General features: G+C 43.9%; 1 long non-coding RNA gene across 1 annotated transcript; it reads right to left on the reverse strand.

Annotated features, from left to right (window-relative positions):
* Window positions 1-7655: 7655 nt before the first annotated feature.
* On the reverse strand, window positions 7656-9315 carry LOC135387069 (uncharacterized). The gene is made up of 3 exons (XR_010420828.1): window positions 9038-9315; window positions 8707-8925; window positions 7656-8210 (listed from the first exon to the last, which is right to left on the reverse strand). It is a non-coding gene; the product is annotated as an uncharacterized LOC135387069 (long non-coding RNA).
* Window positions 9316-13898: the final 4583 nt, after the last annotated feature.

The raw sequence follows: 13898 nt of genomic DNA on the forward strand, positions 1-13898 counted from the left end.
GCCTGATCCTGAATCTGTTCCTGTACACGCAGGCACAGGGAACGCCACCTAGACACATAGGTCCTGCTTATTCCCTCCTCTCCCTCCTTCGCTTCGTGGACATGTATAGCCAAAAGTCGTCTACTGCTGCAATTCGCCATTCTGCGAACTCACGAACCGGCAAATGATTGCAGCTTACTAGGAACCTGCAGACCTGAATATTTAGACAAAAAGCGCAACACGCTTTCCAGAAAATCAGTTTTGAGAAAGATTGGGGAAAGTTTCGCGCTTTATTTCCAAGTTTTCCCATTTGGTACGCGGGGACGTACAATCATCACTCGCAGAAGACGGTGGTTCGTCTTCATGGCCAGGACAGGTGAAAGCACGTTCGTGATTGGCTGCCGCCGTTGAAAACAGGATCCTGATTGGCTGACTATTAGTTGTTTCGTCCAGGGTGTCGGAGCGAACCGAAAACCGAAAAAAAAAACACGCTAATTTGGTGCGAACCGGAACGGAATCGAAACCTAATACGTTTTTTTTTTTTCGCTCAGGAGGGAAACCGAAAAATTTATTTAACGGTTTTCGGTCCAAGAAGAAACTTCGCCAGTTTGGACTACGAGGAGGAGGAGGGGGGGAGGAGGAGGAGTGTCGTTGGGAGGAACCCGAGAGGTCTGCCTGCCTGATTAGGCGGCATGTTTCTCGAGAAGGGAAAGGTGGTGGAGAGGAGGAGAGGAAAGGGTGAAGTGGAAGACCGAGCGGAATCCGTTCGGGGGGAGGATAGCTGCGTCCATGGGCCGACTTCAGGGGAACTGTGCCGGCATACGCCTATTACACAACTGAGGGAAACCCAGGAAAAACCCCAGACGGCACAGCCGGCCCGCGGATTCGAACCGCGGACCTCCCAGTCTCCAAGCGCACGCGTTACCACTGCGCCACCGGAGCTGGTTTTGGACTACGAATAGACGATTGACGAGCGTTCTGAAGTCATGTCATGGATACTTTACGAGGGCTACGGCTACGATGGAATGTATGTTGGTATACTATGTCCCTTAGGCTCCCTTTTTAACGTTTTATCGTTCGCGCACATAGACTTAGAGGTACATGTTACCGGTTGTGACTCTCTACCAATGTGCCGTAGTGTTCGTTTTAATTTCATCCGCCCAAAACTCTCATCAACGAAACAGCGACCCATGGGGGCTGCGTAACTGCTTCTCTATCAGTAATGTCGCGCAACACGTCCCTTGTTTGGGAGCAGCGGAGTTGAATACATTTACGTATCCGCGAGGGCAAGCGCGTGCGAAGTGGCGCCTCTTTTGTGGACAGGACACGGAGAAAAGAAAACTGAGCCGTCGAGCGCGTTTTTGAGTGAAGGTGTTCCTCGATTTGCGTCGTACTCGTGCGGTGGTGCTTGCTGGCTAGGCAGCAGCAACAGACATTCGGATGGGACGCTATCGCACCAATCCAGCAAGAGAGTACTTTACGTATGACATCAAAACAAACAAGTCCGTCTGTATCATGCGCTTCTAGAAAGGAGAAGGCGTATTTGAACATATAGTCACCTACAGGAACCAGGAGCTACCAATTTCACAGCTGCCTATTAATATTAAATACCATGTATGCGGAATAGACGGGTTTACATTTAGCAACATAGATTTTTTTTTTTTGTGGGAATGAATATGCCCACCAGAAGCGGAACCGGTTAAAACCGGTATGAACCGTTCTTTTTTTGCTCCGGAGCGGAACCGGTACCGGACCGTTTATGATATAACCGAAAGGAAAAACGTTTCGGTTCGACACCCTGGTTACGTCACGTCAACGAGTAAGCAGGCTTTCGCTATCTAGGTAATGACGGCACAGGGGTGCCCTACAATACATTCGACCGATAGAGATAGCGTGCTGGTCGACGCCATCTTATCGTGGCCTGAAAACATGGCGGCATCCATGGTCGGCGATCAAGCCAGCTGTAAACAACGCGGTTTTTGCCTCTTCCTGTCATTTTATAATTACGTTTGCCTTTGGTGGCTTTTCGTAATTAGCTTACATCATACTGGAAGCACATCAAGTGCGGGAGGACAACCGTATGTTTCCTTACAGTTCGTAAATCATGAGACGCTCAACCAAAATAAACAGTCATTTTCTGGGGATGCTGATTTTTTCTTCGCGCGGTCACTTCTGTTGTTTACGAGAGTTGCTAATTCAAGGCATCAAAAACATGATCATTGATCAATAACACCAACAAGGACACGCTTTCCGGCTTTGAATGGTACAACGAAATTCAGACAAGGTTGACTGCTGGAATAGAGGAAAATGCACAAAACCAGTCTAAACTGCAAATAAATAAAGAAGGGTCTCTAAAAAAATGGACAAGGTGTAAACGGTAGAACGAAATGAACATAACACGGAACTGCGGTAGTGTTGTTTGCGCAGTGAGACAACTACATCTGACTAAACATAACTTCACTATTTAGACAGCATGATTGGCATACAGGGTGTCCCAGAAAACGTGTAACTGAATTATAATAAAAAAAACTACACCGCCTAGAGTCATGCGGTCAATGGCATTTGTTCTTACTGGGTTTTTGCCACCTCCTCATGTGAATGTCGTGTAACGTAAGTTTCATTATGTAAATTTATGCGAGCTTAAGTCGGACATTTGCCTAGTAACGGTCACTTTTTTACCCCACCAATGTGAAGAGCGTGTCTAATTTAGTTAAATTAATGATAATTGACAGGGATATTCAGGAGGTGTAACTAACGTGCAAGTTCAAAATCAATACCTCAATTTCGAGCATTATACAGTGAATGCTCTTTCAGTCAAACGTCACATTAGCGGAAACTTATGGTCAACTCAAACACACCATGGTGCACAGGGATATTTACTCTGTTGTAGAGTGCAGTCCACTAGTCGAATTACTGCTTTGCTCAAACAAGAAGTGCTGGATACTGGCTGTTGCAGTTACTAAATGTTTACTGTAGCACACAGTAAAGTGCACCTAAGAAACACGTATTACAATGAATAAGCAAATACTGAAAACTCTTTAGTTGTACTGTGGTACAAAGCTTTACTATTAATGCTTGGCCCCACATTCTGGCGATACCTTCTTCTGAAGGTGATGAAGCGCTTTCACCTGTTTCATGTAATTCCAGAGCAGATGACCGCAGTGCCCACAGACTGTGAAATTAGGATTTAAAAAAATGTGAAAATGAGAGAGCGCAAACAAATTTGAAAACAGTAATTGTAACAGTATTGTATTGTAATTGTAACAGTATTGTAAAGGGGCTCGTTATTTTATTCCCCCCATTCCACCAAGCACTGGGGTAGAGTATCGCCTGTTGCGATGAAACTCCCCACTCTCCAAGGCCGATAATAAAGTTGTTGTTGTTGTTGAAAACAGTCTCTACATGCATATACGTGCGGTGAAATTCCTTCAAGTCAAAATGAATTGAGCAAAACTCTGTTTTCGTTAATCACATTGTTATGAACAATGTAGCATAACTCCACCATAAAGTCCACTACATAGCTCAAGAACATCTATTGGACCACTACAGCTCTGAGCCCGAATATGTCATCTCACTGGTGAAAGTGATCATGAAGCGGTTCCTGCTGTTGAGGCTGCACGAACTGTCCCGCAAGATAACAGAGAAATCCCAGAAGGCCTATATCATGAGCAAGCTGAGAAAACAAGTGCTCTTCATGAACCAGTGAGGCGGAGGTCACGACAAGACCAATAAACGAATTCAAGCAGTCATGTTCGTTACATGTACAAATTCTCCTTTAAAGGGACTCTGACCAGAAGTTCGACAAATATTTCGTTTGCATCTATTACGAAGGTATAATATGCCTCCAAGCCACACGCGAAATATTTTGGCTGTGCGCGGAGCCAAAGTTTGCCAAACAGGGAGCTGAAAACCGGCTTCGCTTTTCCCCCTGAACTCGCGCAATCGGGGCCGAAATCTAGCCTCTTTGCAGTGGACATCCGCCAATTTCCGTGTGCGTGACGAAGTCACGAGGGCCACGTTTCATTGGGCGCCCGGACCGGAAGTTCTGTTGTTAGTGAGTCTGTGAGAGCGCCGGCATCCGTCCGGAAAGCGATCTTCAATATGGACGTCGAAGGCAGAAATGCGGAGACTTCGAGCCCGGAACTTCTTTCTGACCTTTCTGCGATCGAGACATCGAGAAGAAAATTCTGCGTGCTGAACAGCTCGGTAGGCTTTCGAAACGTCGCCGATGCCGCGAATGCGAGACGAAGTTAGAGCTCTACGAACATCAGTTACAGATGAAGCAAACAGCATGAGTCGCCTGTCTTCAGGTAAGCGATGAGCTTTTTAACGCACACTGTGATCGAACATGTAAACGTTCGCAGAAATTTCGTGTTCTGATATCTAATGCGCACTTGCTGTTCATGGTGCCGGTGTGGCTGGTGTGTCATAATGCCGAAGGAGATCGAATGCTTGTGCTGCAAGGAGCTCGAAAACACTGCCGAATGACTGCAGTATGAGTGCATTACAACCCACAAAGATTTCCAACTTCTATTCTTCAATATGACTGTCCTGAAGGTCGCATATTGAACTCCGTGGGCACGCGAACCTATGAGCGACTGTATTCACAAGTAAGTCACATGTGTCCTTGTCGAACGATGTTAAAATTTAGGCGCCCAAAACTGGTTTGGTCCTGCAATAGAGTCGTTAAAAACTCCAGTACAGTGCGCAGCACATAAAAAGGCTATACAGTACACGACTCTGAAATGGAGAAAACCAATATAGGCAATTTTGTAATTGTCAGTGTGCTGTGTCCTGAGTCACGTTTTTATGTATTGCCCTGTGCATAAGGTTTTAGCGTAGGTTTTTAGCGATATTGAGTGTTCTTGATTGTCGATTCAGTGAAAAGTAAAAGAATTTTGGGTTCTAAAAGAACACAGCATGTGTAGTAATGTACAAGGTGTGGGCAGGTAAACTGCAGTTACTCTCAGCTACATGTAGAAATGACAATGCACACACACTGTACTGTAACCGGTTACCTATTTGCCTAAACTATATTTTATGTACATCTGTGTAGACGATGCAGATACACTGCGTATCGCCAGTTTGCAAGGTGAGTATGGCACAAGCTTGGAAAAAACAAGATCATGGTCATCCCAGCCTGTGCAGTGAAGAGGGTCTGGCAAGCCTTTCCCACAGAAAATGCCACAGGCTTCAAGTACCCAAGATCCTAACTGGGGGTACCTCTTCGCACAGCTCGTCTATCACATTTAAAATAATTCAGCATCTGTATTTAGGATGATCTATAGCTCTCAGGATGATGCATGGTTCATGAGTTCAACATGTTGTGTTGAAACATAACACTAGTCCTTTTTAATGAGTCTTGCGGAATGATAGATGAGCACTCCTTTCGTGACATTGTGTACCATTGCTACAGTGAACAATTTCTTGAGCAAGACTGATGAACGAACAAAAAATAGTCTTGTCTTCCAAATATGTATGTTCCTTGTAACTTCCGTATTTGTTAAGTGACCCATGTTGATGTCCCCTCTCATGTAATGCCTGCAATGGCCTTTGAGATATATTCATAAATAAATAAATATCAAAACCGGAAAAAGATGTAACACGTATCCTCTCTTTGTGTGAATGATACATAGACATTCTCAGAAGATTTGTACATAGTCACACTTTGCCTCATTTTGCATAAAGCCTAGTTCCACCTCTTATATCATCTCCGCATCTTCAATCTTCAAAGCAGTACAAAGCTAAAGTAATCAGTTACTACATAAAAAGAAGGAGGGGAGGAAAACAAATGCTGGCACATCTAAAATTCGAAGAAACCCTGGTACTTTCACGGGGCTACTCAAGGCTCAGTGCTGGATCAGATCCCGATGGAAAACAGCTTTTCTGAGCCTCAGTGATAGATTCCCTTGATTGCACTGACTGTGAGGCACATCTCATTGGCTTGGTGGCAAGTGGGCTTGCGTCTGATAGTAAGATTTGGAAGAAAGGGAGCAAGGAACATCTCTCTACGGTCTTAAGAAGGATATCAACGTTACCTGTCAAGGTACAGCATTTCATGTTGCTTTCAGTAAGTACAACACTCCTCATAGCAGTTACCATTCGTGTTGGGAAAGCATGCTGAAGTTAGCTCAGGCAGTGCATCCAGAACTGTGAATCGGGTTCATAGAGAACACCTGGTGAGAGGGACAGCAACAGTGTCCAGTAAAGACTCTCCAGGAATTTTGTGCAGGTTTGGGAGTCACACCTTTTAATAGTGTTGATGGAAAGCAGGGTGTGTGAAACACTGACTTCTGGTAGATGAATTCTTGTTATTTATTACCAGGTACCCATGTTCTAGTAATCTAGAAAAAGCCTTGGCTCTCTTGGAGGAAATTGCTAATGAATCTGAGTGTCTTTTGTGGAAACAGGTCGTAACTGCCTTTCTATCCACCCTTCTTAGTTGCCCTAGCAAAAGCAAATATGTAATGCTGTGCACCATATCTGATGCTAGCACACTAATTGCTTTGAGTGTTCTCAGGCTTCTGAAATGGAGCTACCTCGTACATACGCTGTGCCATGTCGGCAAGAACATAAATCAGACTGCCTTTACTTTTTAAATTGGCCCTTCAGTGCTTCATGTGACTGCAAGAATGGCACCCCCAAAACAATAGGCAACAAGAATGATTTCTGCAATGTATTGAGCTTTGTAAAACAACAACTTTATTTGAAAATATATTCCAAAAGCCGGGTGACAACCTCATAATGTAGCATCCTTTACTGCAAACACCGCCCAACACAACGAATAAAAGCAGAGCGTAAACGTTTTGTCGCCATATCCGGGTGGCATCATCAGTACAACAGAGGCGAAAGATGAGCACATCAGCCTATCTAAGAGGGAATCTTACACATCCAATAGGGGGCCACGGTATGTATTACAGGCTGAAGCATCACGCCTGATAAAGCAGGATTCTAAGAACTTTCTAGGGCCCCATCGCTAGTCATGAGCAAAGGTTACTGCACCATCAAAATATATGTCCCTTAGGACAGCAGTGGTAGGCTGATTCGGTCCTGTTTAGTTAAGCTAAACATTAGTAGCCCTGGCAACTGGCTCTTTTAGTCTTGTCCCACGTCTTTTGTCTATCTCGCCAATGTAGGTTGCATCACATTCTATGCACTCAACTTGATATGCACAGTCAAAATGCCTGATGGGCACAGTGCCCTCCAAATAGCGTATGAAATACAGTGGATGAAAGGAATGCGGACCACCGATTTGACTCCTTTGATGTTGTTTTTGATTGTTCTCTGTTGGAGGGATGATGCCACCTGGATAGGCAATTAAACGTTTACTCTCTTTATTCTTAATTGTTGTGTTAAGCCAGTGTTCTGAGTAAAGCATTTTACATTATGAACTTTGTTTGAATGATGATTAGTGGCGAGCTCAATACCCTGGGCCACTACTCTAACAATTGCTTGTGGTAGTGTGGCGAAATGGAATAACGAGCCTTGTAGACAATTTACTTGGCAATATATTTATTTCTCTCTCATGGGTTGAAGAACCCAGTGTGGTGTTACATAACGGAGGGGCACGTAATCATACAAGACCGATCACCAAAAGGCCTTGCTTTTGACTAGATTAAAATGTGAAGCGATTGTAACATAACAAATGCTGCATGGTGACGATATGATAGGTTCTCCTCACGAGTTGTCGCCACGGTTACGGTTAGTTGAGAAACTGCATATCCAGGTAGCAGGATCAAATTTTAATTAGGCTACTTTGGCCAACACGCGAGCATAGAGCACAGTGTCAAAAGCCATTACAAAATAAAAAGAATACTACATCTACGTGGACCCAGAAATCAAGACAGTTTGAAATGCTGTGAACGAGAATTCCACTACGTTAGTTTTGCCTGAATACCCTTTTCTAAAGCCATGCTGGAATTTAAAAAAAGAAATCGACAGACTCAGCTTGGTTGACAACGTGGTAGTACATGATGTGCTCCATTAGTTTACAAGGAACCCTAAAAAGTGGAGCTGGTTAATAGATAGAAGGAGCATAGTTGTCACCTCTTCTGAAGACAGGAATAAGCTTGAGACCTATGTCCTCGACTCGCACACATGCTAAGAACCTTTGACACAGATTAACGTATCTTCATTCCAGCTCTTTCACTTTCAGATGTTCATCTCTGTTGAGTGGTCTGTCATTCTTGTAATACAGATTCGAATTGAAATGCAGGTGCATAAGGGATGCTCTGAAAGAAAAGTGTTTGGTTTTAGTCCTCTTAATGTTTCTGAAAACGAAAACAAACTTCACGGTGACTATTCTTCTGAAATGAGCAATTCCAGGATGACAGCAAAAAAATATATCTTGCCATATCATTATATCCACCTGGCACTTCAATTGAATACTGGCAGTTGAAGATGACGATGATTCAATTTAATGACGCATAAGCAACTCGGGCTATAGTGCGCCAAAACCATGGTAAAACTGTGACTTGTTAAATATCAGACGATTATACTAAAATAATATACTCTGTTGGTTGGTAAATTGAGATATAGACAAAAACATGATATGATAAAAATAAGCAATTGAAGAAAAGGCAATTGTTGGCTTTGTGTGACTGATGTCGAGTTTGCCACACTACGTGTTGAATAATAATGTACGCTGATACGCTGTAGCATATAAAGTACAATCATACACACGCTCAATATGTGGTGGATATGTGAAACCAATATACACATACTTACATTTCAAACTTTCTTGAAAAAGGCAGTCCAAGTCTGTCGGATTTGCCAGACTCTATACAAAGCCAGTAAGCACAGTGTGGAATGACTGATTCATCTTTCGAAGGCAGAGGTGCAGCTACCACGACGCTTCGCCATCTCAATGCTTCGGAGCGGCATAGCCTAGTAAGAAGCCATCAGAAGGATCTCATAACGATAACTTGGTCGAAAAAGTGGAGGGTTCTGTGGGATATGTAAGAAAGCATACGCGTTACACAACAGCTACGAGAATGATCGACTGCACCTGCATGGTTTTCAGTACGTAGACTTGGAACTGAAAAATAAATGTGCTAACCTTGTTGATACTACTTTTCCGTCAGGACCACACGAGAGCACATTTGGTTTTTTTAGTTGAAGGTATCATCAGGTCCCCATGCTCCTTTGAGATGCAGCAGACAGAAGTTCGCTGAGGCGAGTGACTGCCGTTGCGGTTCGTCGCTTCGCAGCAGATCAAGAACAGTACACCGCAACGATAGGTGAAACGTTCAGAATATGGTGACCAACTCCAACACCAACCCAATGACCCGAACAAAGAGGATGAACCGGGAGTCACACAAGTTCGCAGTTCGCAAGCTCGGCATACGGTATCCATTACAGCTGACCGGATACGGAAGCATATATCGAACTCCGTGTACAGATTGAAAAGAAAATCGTAGAAACTGTTGCAGGTGATAAATGTAGGGTATATTTTTCCTTTTGAGTCTCTGTAACAAAAACATATTAACGTAGAAATGCTATTTCATGAAGGAAATTGACAGATATTGCGTGACCACGTGACGCGTTTGAGCCAATTGTGGGTGTTGCGAGTGGCCCCCGTGTTTACGTCATCCTGATGGTGGGCCGGGGTGGATATTCTATATAAACGTATGTGTTCTCGGTTTGACGCTAGGCGTGCTGCACTCGGATGAAGTCGAATGTTTAAAATTCGAGTTTAGAGAAACCGTGGGGTTTTAATGCGTGAATTTTCGCATGGAGAGTCCTTGTTGGGTGCTTTATCGACTACCAGTACGAAAGAGCTCCCACAGTTTCTGGTCAGAGTCCCTTTAATATTTAGGCGCCAAGCGTCCTACGTTTACTCAAAATTTATGCTACAACTATGACAGCACGTATCACCTTTAAGGCCTCCCATTTTCCTGTGTCTGTGTGTCTGCCTAGTGAAGAACGCCGAGCTCAATGGAGGTCACATATCAACCCAGATCCCCGTTTATGCATTTTTCAATGCATCCCCGTAAGAAATTACGGAGCGTACACGTTTACGGACATTATTTGTTATGCTAGCACAACCTGCGGTTGAAACAGGTATACGAGACCTGACATAAAAGCCTAGCATGACGTTGCAGCGTACAATAATTGGAGAGGCACATTCGGGAGGCAGAAAATGGTTGAAATGATCCGGAACTGGTGGGCGATGTTTGCGATTGGCTTTCTCCGTGACACATGAATTCCTGGGGAACTCGTGAAAATTTCGACGCGTTCCATATCTTGCCATCCGACAGCCGAAAGGTGTTTGGACCTTTGGAGCTCACAGTTTTGAGTGATTTTGAATACCGTAGTTGACCCTTTGTTCGGGTTCCGGGGAGCTTCACGCGGACATGTTCTCCGATCCTGAAGTGCTGATCTCTTGCCCCTCTTTTCGCATCAGTGTACCGTTTTGCACGTTCTTGATGTTCTTCCATGCGCTGCCGCAGACGCTGAAGTCCTTTTGATGGCTCTGAGAAGAGCGCAGTCGCAGGCAATCCCACTACGTCAAGGCGGCTGCGCATGTTCCTTCCGTGTAAGTGGAAAGAGGGAGGAAATCCCGTCACACGGTGAGGAGTCGCTCTATACACTGCACGGTACTCCATTGCCCGTTTCCTTCACTGGGCGGGCCTCTAATGTTGCCATCTGTACAATGTATTTCAAGACGCGGTTAAAATGCTCTACCATCAGATTCACTTGTGGGTGATAAATGGATCACAATACGTGGCGGATGCCCCGTTCCTTGAGGAAGTCCTTAAGAGGGGATACCACCTCCGGCGGCCCCATGTATTTTCTATGGGACAAACTTTGCAGTCTCTTTCGGTAAATATTGAACCGATTTTCACGAAACTGGTCTTGTTTGATAGTATTCGGAAATGCGCTTTGTCGCTTCAGGAAAAATATTGCTTTTCTCAAGACATTTTTCTAAACGCGTTATTGAAGTACAAAAAATTACCAAAATTGGATACACAAGCTTTGACACGCTCTGATAAAAAAACTAAGAGACCTATGCGGAAATTTTCCTGGAGCGGCAAAGCAAAAATCTTTCTAGAGCATTTTAACACGGGGATCATCCACATCCGATTATCTGTTCTCTCGATATATGATAAAATGTGAAGGTTGGTAACGCGCTGCATTTTGCGCCTTCCTGTGGCGCCATATCGCGGGCTAAAGGGGTACAAAGAATCCCTCCGCCACACAGCAGCGTAAATCCAACACCCTATCCTAGATTCCCTTTCCTGAAAGGTTCCATTCCCTCTTATGAAGTCTTTGAAACAGCTCTTTATGGGAGATTAGGTAAGTGAATGACAAAAGCGTCTGCTGTTTGGGATTGTTGGAGATAGTATGTGTGTCGCAATCTCCCAGTCTGTTCCCTGCCTAGGGTTTTTCCGACCTAATCGGTATGGCAATGCAAGTTTTCCGGCAGGCAAGTCTGCAGCTATGTCGATCACCCTTGTTTGTTTTCTGTGCACAGTGGCCGCCAATTTTTCGGTGAAAGGACCATGTATCCTACTCTTATATGGTGCTGTCTTTGAAAGCATACAGGTTTTTAATTGCACTGAGTATGAAAATCGGCACTGCTTTTGTTATTAGTTGCTCCGGTGCAGGGTTTTAGGAAAAAATGCCCCCACCCCCCAAATAATCAAAATGCCACTGAAAAAATTATCAGCTGGAAGAAATGTGCACACAAAAAATGTCCCCTGAGGGACATCCAATATTGATGCGCCTGGGATTGTTCACTTTGGACGTCGGCTTTTTGCTACAGTGTGAATAAACACGGGGGGGGATATGAAGATGAATTAAAGAAAAAGGGAAAAAAGGAAAGGTCAACCGAAGCGAGTAGTCGTATATTCTGTTTGAATTCCGAATCAAACATGCAATTCAACGTTCGAATTCCTAATCGCATCGATGTTTCTTCCAAACACATTTCAATAATTGATTGATTGATTATTTAAAAGAAAACCAGGGAGAAACATTTCAATAATGTCGAAGCTGCACACGTTAGACTAGAGGGCATAAAATAATGTGAGCGCTGCTCCAGCATGGAAAGCAACGGAGGACACGAAACGTCTAGGTAAATTGTAGCAAGATAAGCTAAGTTGATAAGGAAATTTAAAGATTACGTCCGTTTCATGCTGAATAATGATTTCGCATGTGGTGGATACCATGCGTACGGGTGTAGAAAAAAATGGTCGACAAAAAATGGCCCCTCAAGCAGTCTTGTGCCCGTTACTCGACAAAAGTAATTGATTACCGGTCCCGTTACTTCTACGCAAAAGCTAATTGATTACCGTTACCAATTACTCGACTCCAAATGTGATTGAGTAACGAGTAGAAAAGTAATGCGTTACTCCGGTCGTTACTCTACATTCACGCAAATTATACCCGTCCTTGTGTGCCTCAATAAAAAAAAAAGAAAAAGAAGAAAAGAAAGAAAAGAAAAAGCTGTTGAACAGCGGAACAGCTGAAGAACATCAAAAAACGCAAACGCGTGGAAGAGGTAGATCTGTACGGCTACTGTATTTATGGCCCCGGAAGCCATTGACCCGATTGTGGGAGAACATTGCGTGGAACTTCCCCATGACTGACTAAACCCCAAAAGCTTCATGTACCACACCTCTGGTGTAGGAAGGGATTTGGGAGAGCGACCCTGAGATTCCAGAACGTTATTACAATGACCTCCGCTTGCTAGTAGAACTAGAGTCACTAAAAAAGAAGAACGGCCCAACTAAGGCTGAATGAACGTCGAATGAACGTTTCATCAAACGCAGATTCACCGAAACCGAAAATCGAAAAAGTCATTATTTTTCGTTGTACCATGGCGAAATTATCTTCGTAGCACCCGCAGATTTCGGGTAGCTTACGCGCACATATCGCTATCCCATTTCAGATCTTTCCCTACCAATGAAAAAGGAGCCCAGAAAATGTAGAGGTTGCTCCCAGCTTGGGGTCTTTTTTTTTTTTTTTTTTTTCAATATGTGTCCTACTGGTATGCGTGATTGTTCCGCACTGTTCTATTCCGCTGTGCTGTTCGTGAATGACAAAGATATGAAAATAACCAGTGGTCTCCCCTCTTCAGCTGAAAAACCAAACAAACAAACAAAAAAGAAGAAGAAAAATTTCGCATATTCGTTTCGAATACAGCTATTTACAATTCGTTTCGCATGTAGTGCCCCTGCGAATTAACTTCTATCGGAATGAAGTTCACCAGGGCGCCGACAATCGCTCATCGGACAAGAGCTCACCCAACGATATCGCTCACATATTTACCGACTGCGACTCTTTTACTGCCATGGCCTTTTCTTTTTCTTCTGTGGGTTCAAATGTCCCTGGACAAAATGTCCCCGGACAAAACGTCCCTGGACAAAACGTCCCTGGACAAAATGTCCCCGGACAAAATGTCCCCAGCTGCCGTCACTCAGCCGTCTGCCAGTCCTCAACTGCATTCTTGTTCGGCGGATTAAAAAATCAAATTATTCAGATTTTTTTCATTTAAATATGATGAATATTGATTAAATCACTGAGTTGATTTTTGTCTTCTAAGACAGAGCTTCACCTCATGGCTTCCGTGTGCCACCTCGTAGTAGCGAAATCACTTTTTGAGCACATACAAAGAAGGGCGTCTAGACTTCTAACAGTGCGGCTAACAGTTACTAGCTAATGCAAATGGAGATCTATTTGAAAACTATATATTATGAATTACACCGAATAGTAATAGGAAAAAGAAATAACTGGAAAAGTTCTACGCTCGTAGAATGACCACCCGCCATGTGTAACCAAATTGATTGCCAGTGTGCCAGAGAGCCACTGAAGGGGTCACGTGACGCTGTTTGTGCTAAAAGTCACTGAAGTATAATATATTTCAGGCTGTGGTTCATTTCCAGGCTCAGTCTCATCTTCCCCAGCGTCTCCAGTTT

Source organism: Ornithodoros turicata, chromosome 3 (assembly GCF_037126465.1).
Source record: "Ornithodoros turicata isolate Travis chromosome 3, ASM3712646v1, whole genome shotgun sequence".
Taxonomy (NCBI): Eukaryota; Metazoa; Arthropoda; class Arachnida; order Ixodida; family Argasidae; genus Ornithodoros; species Ornithodoros turicata.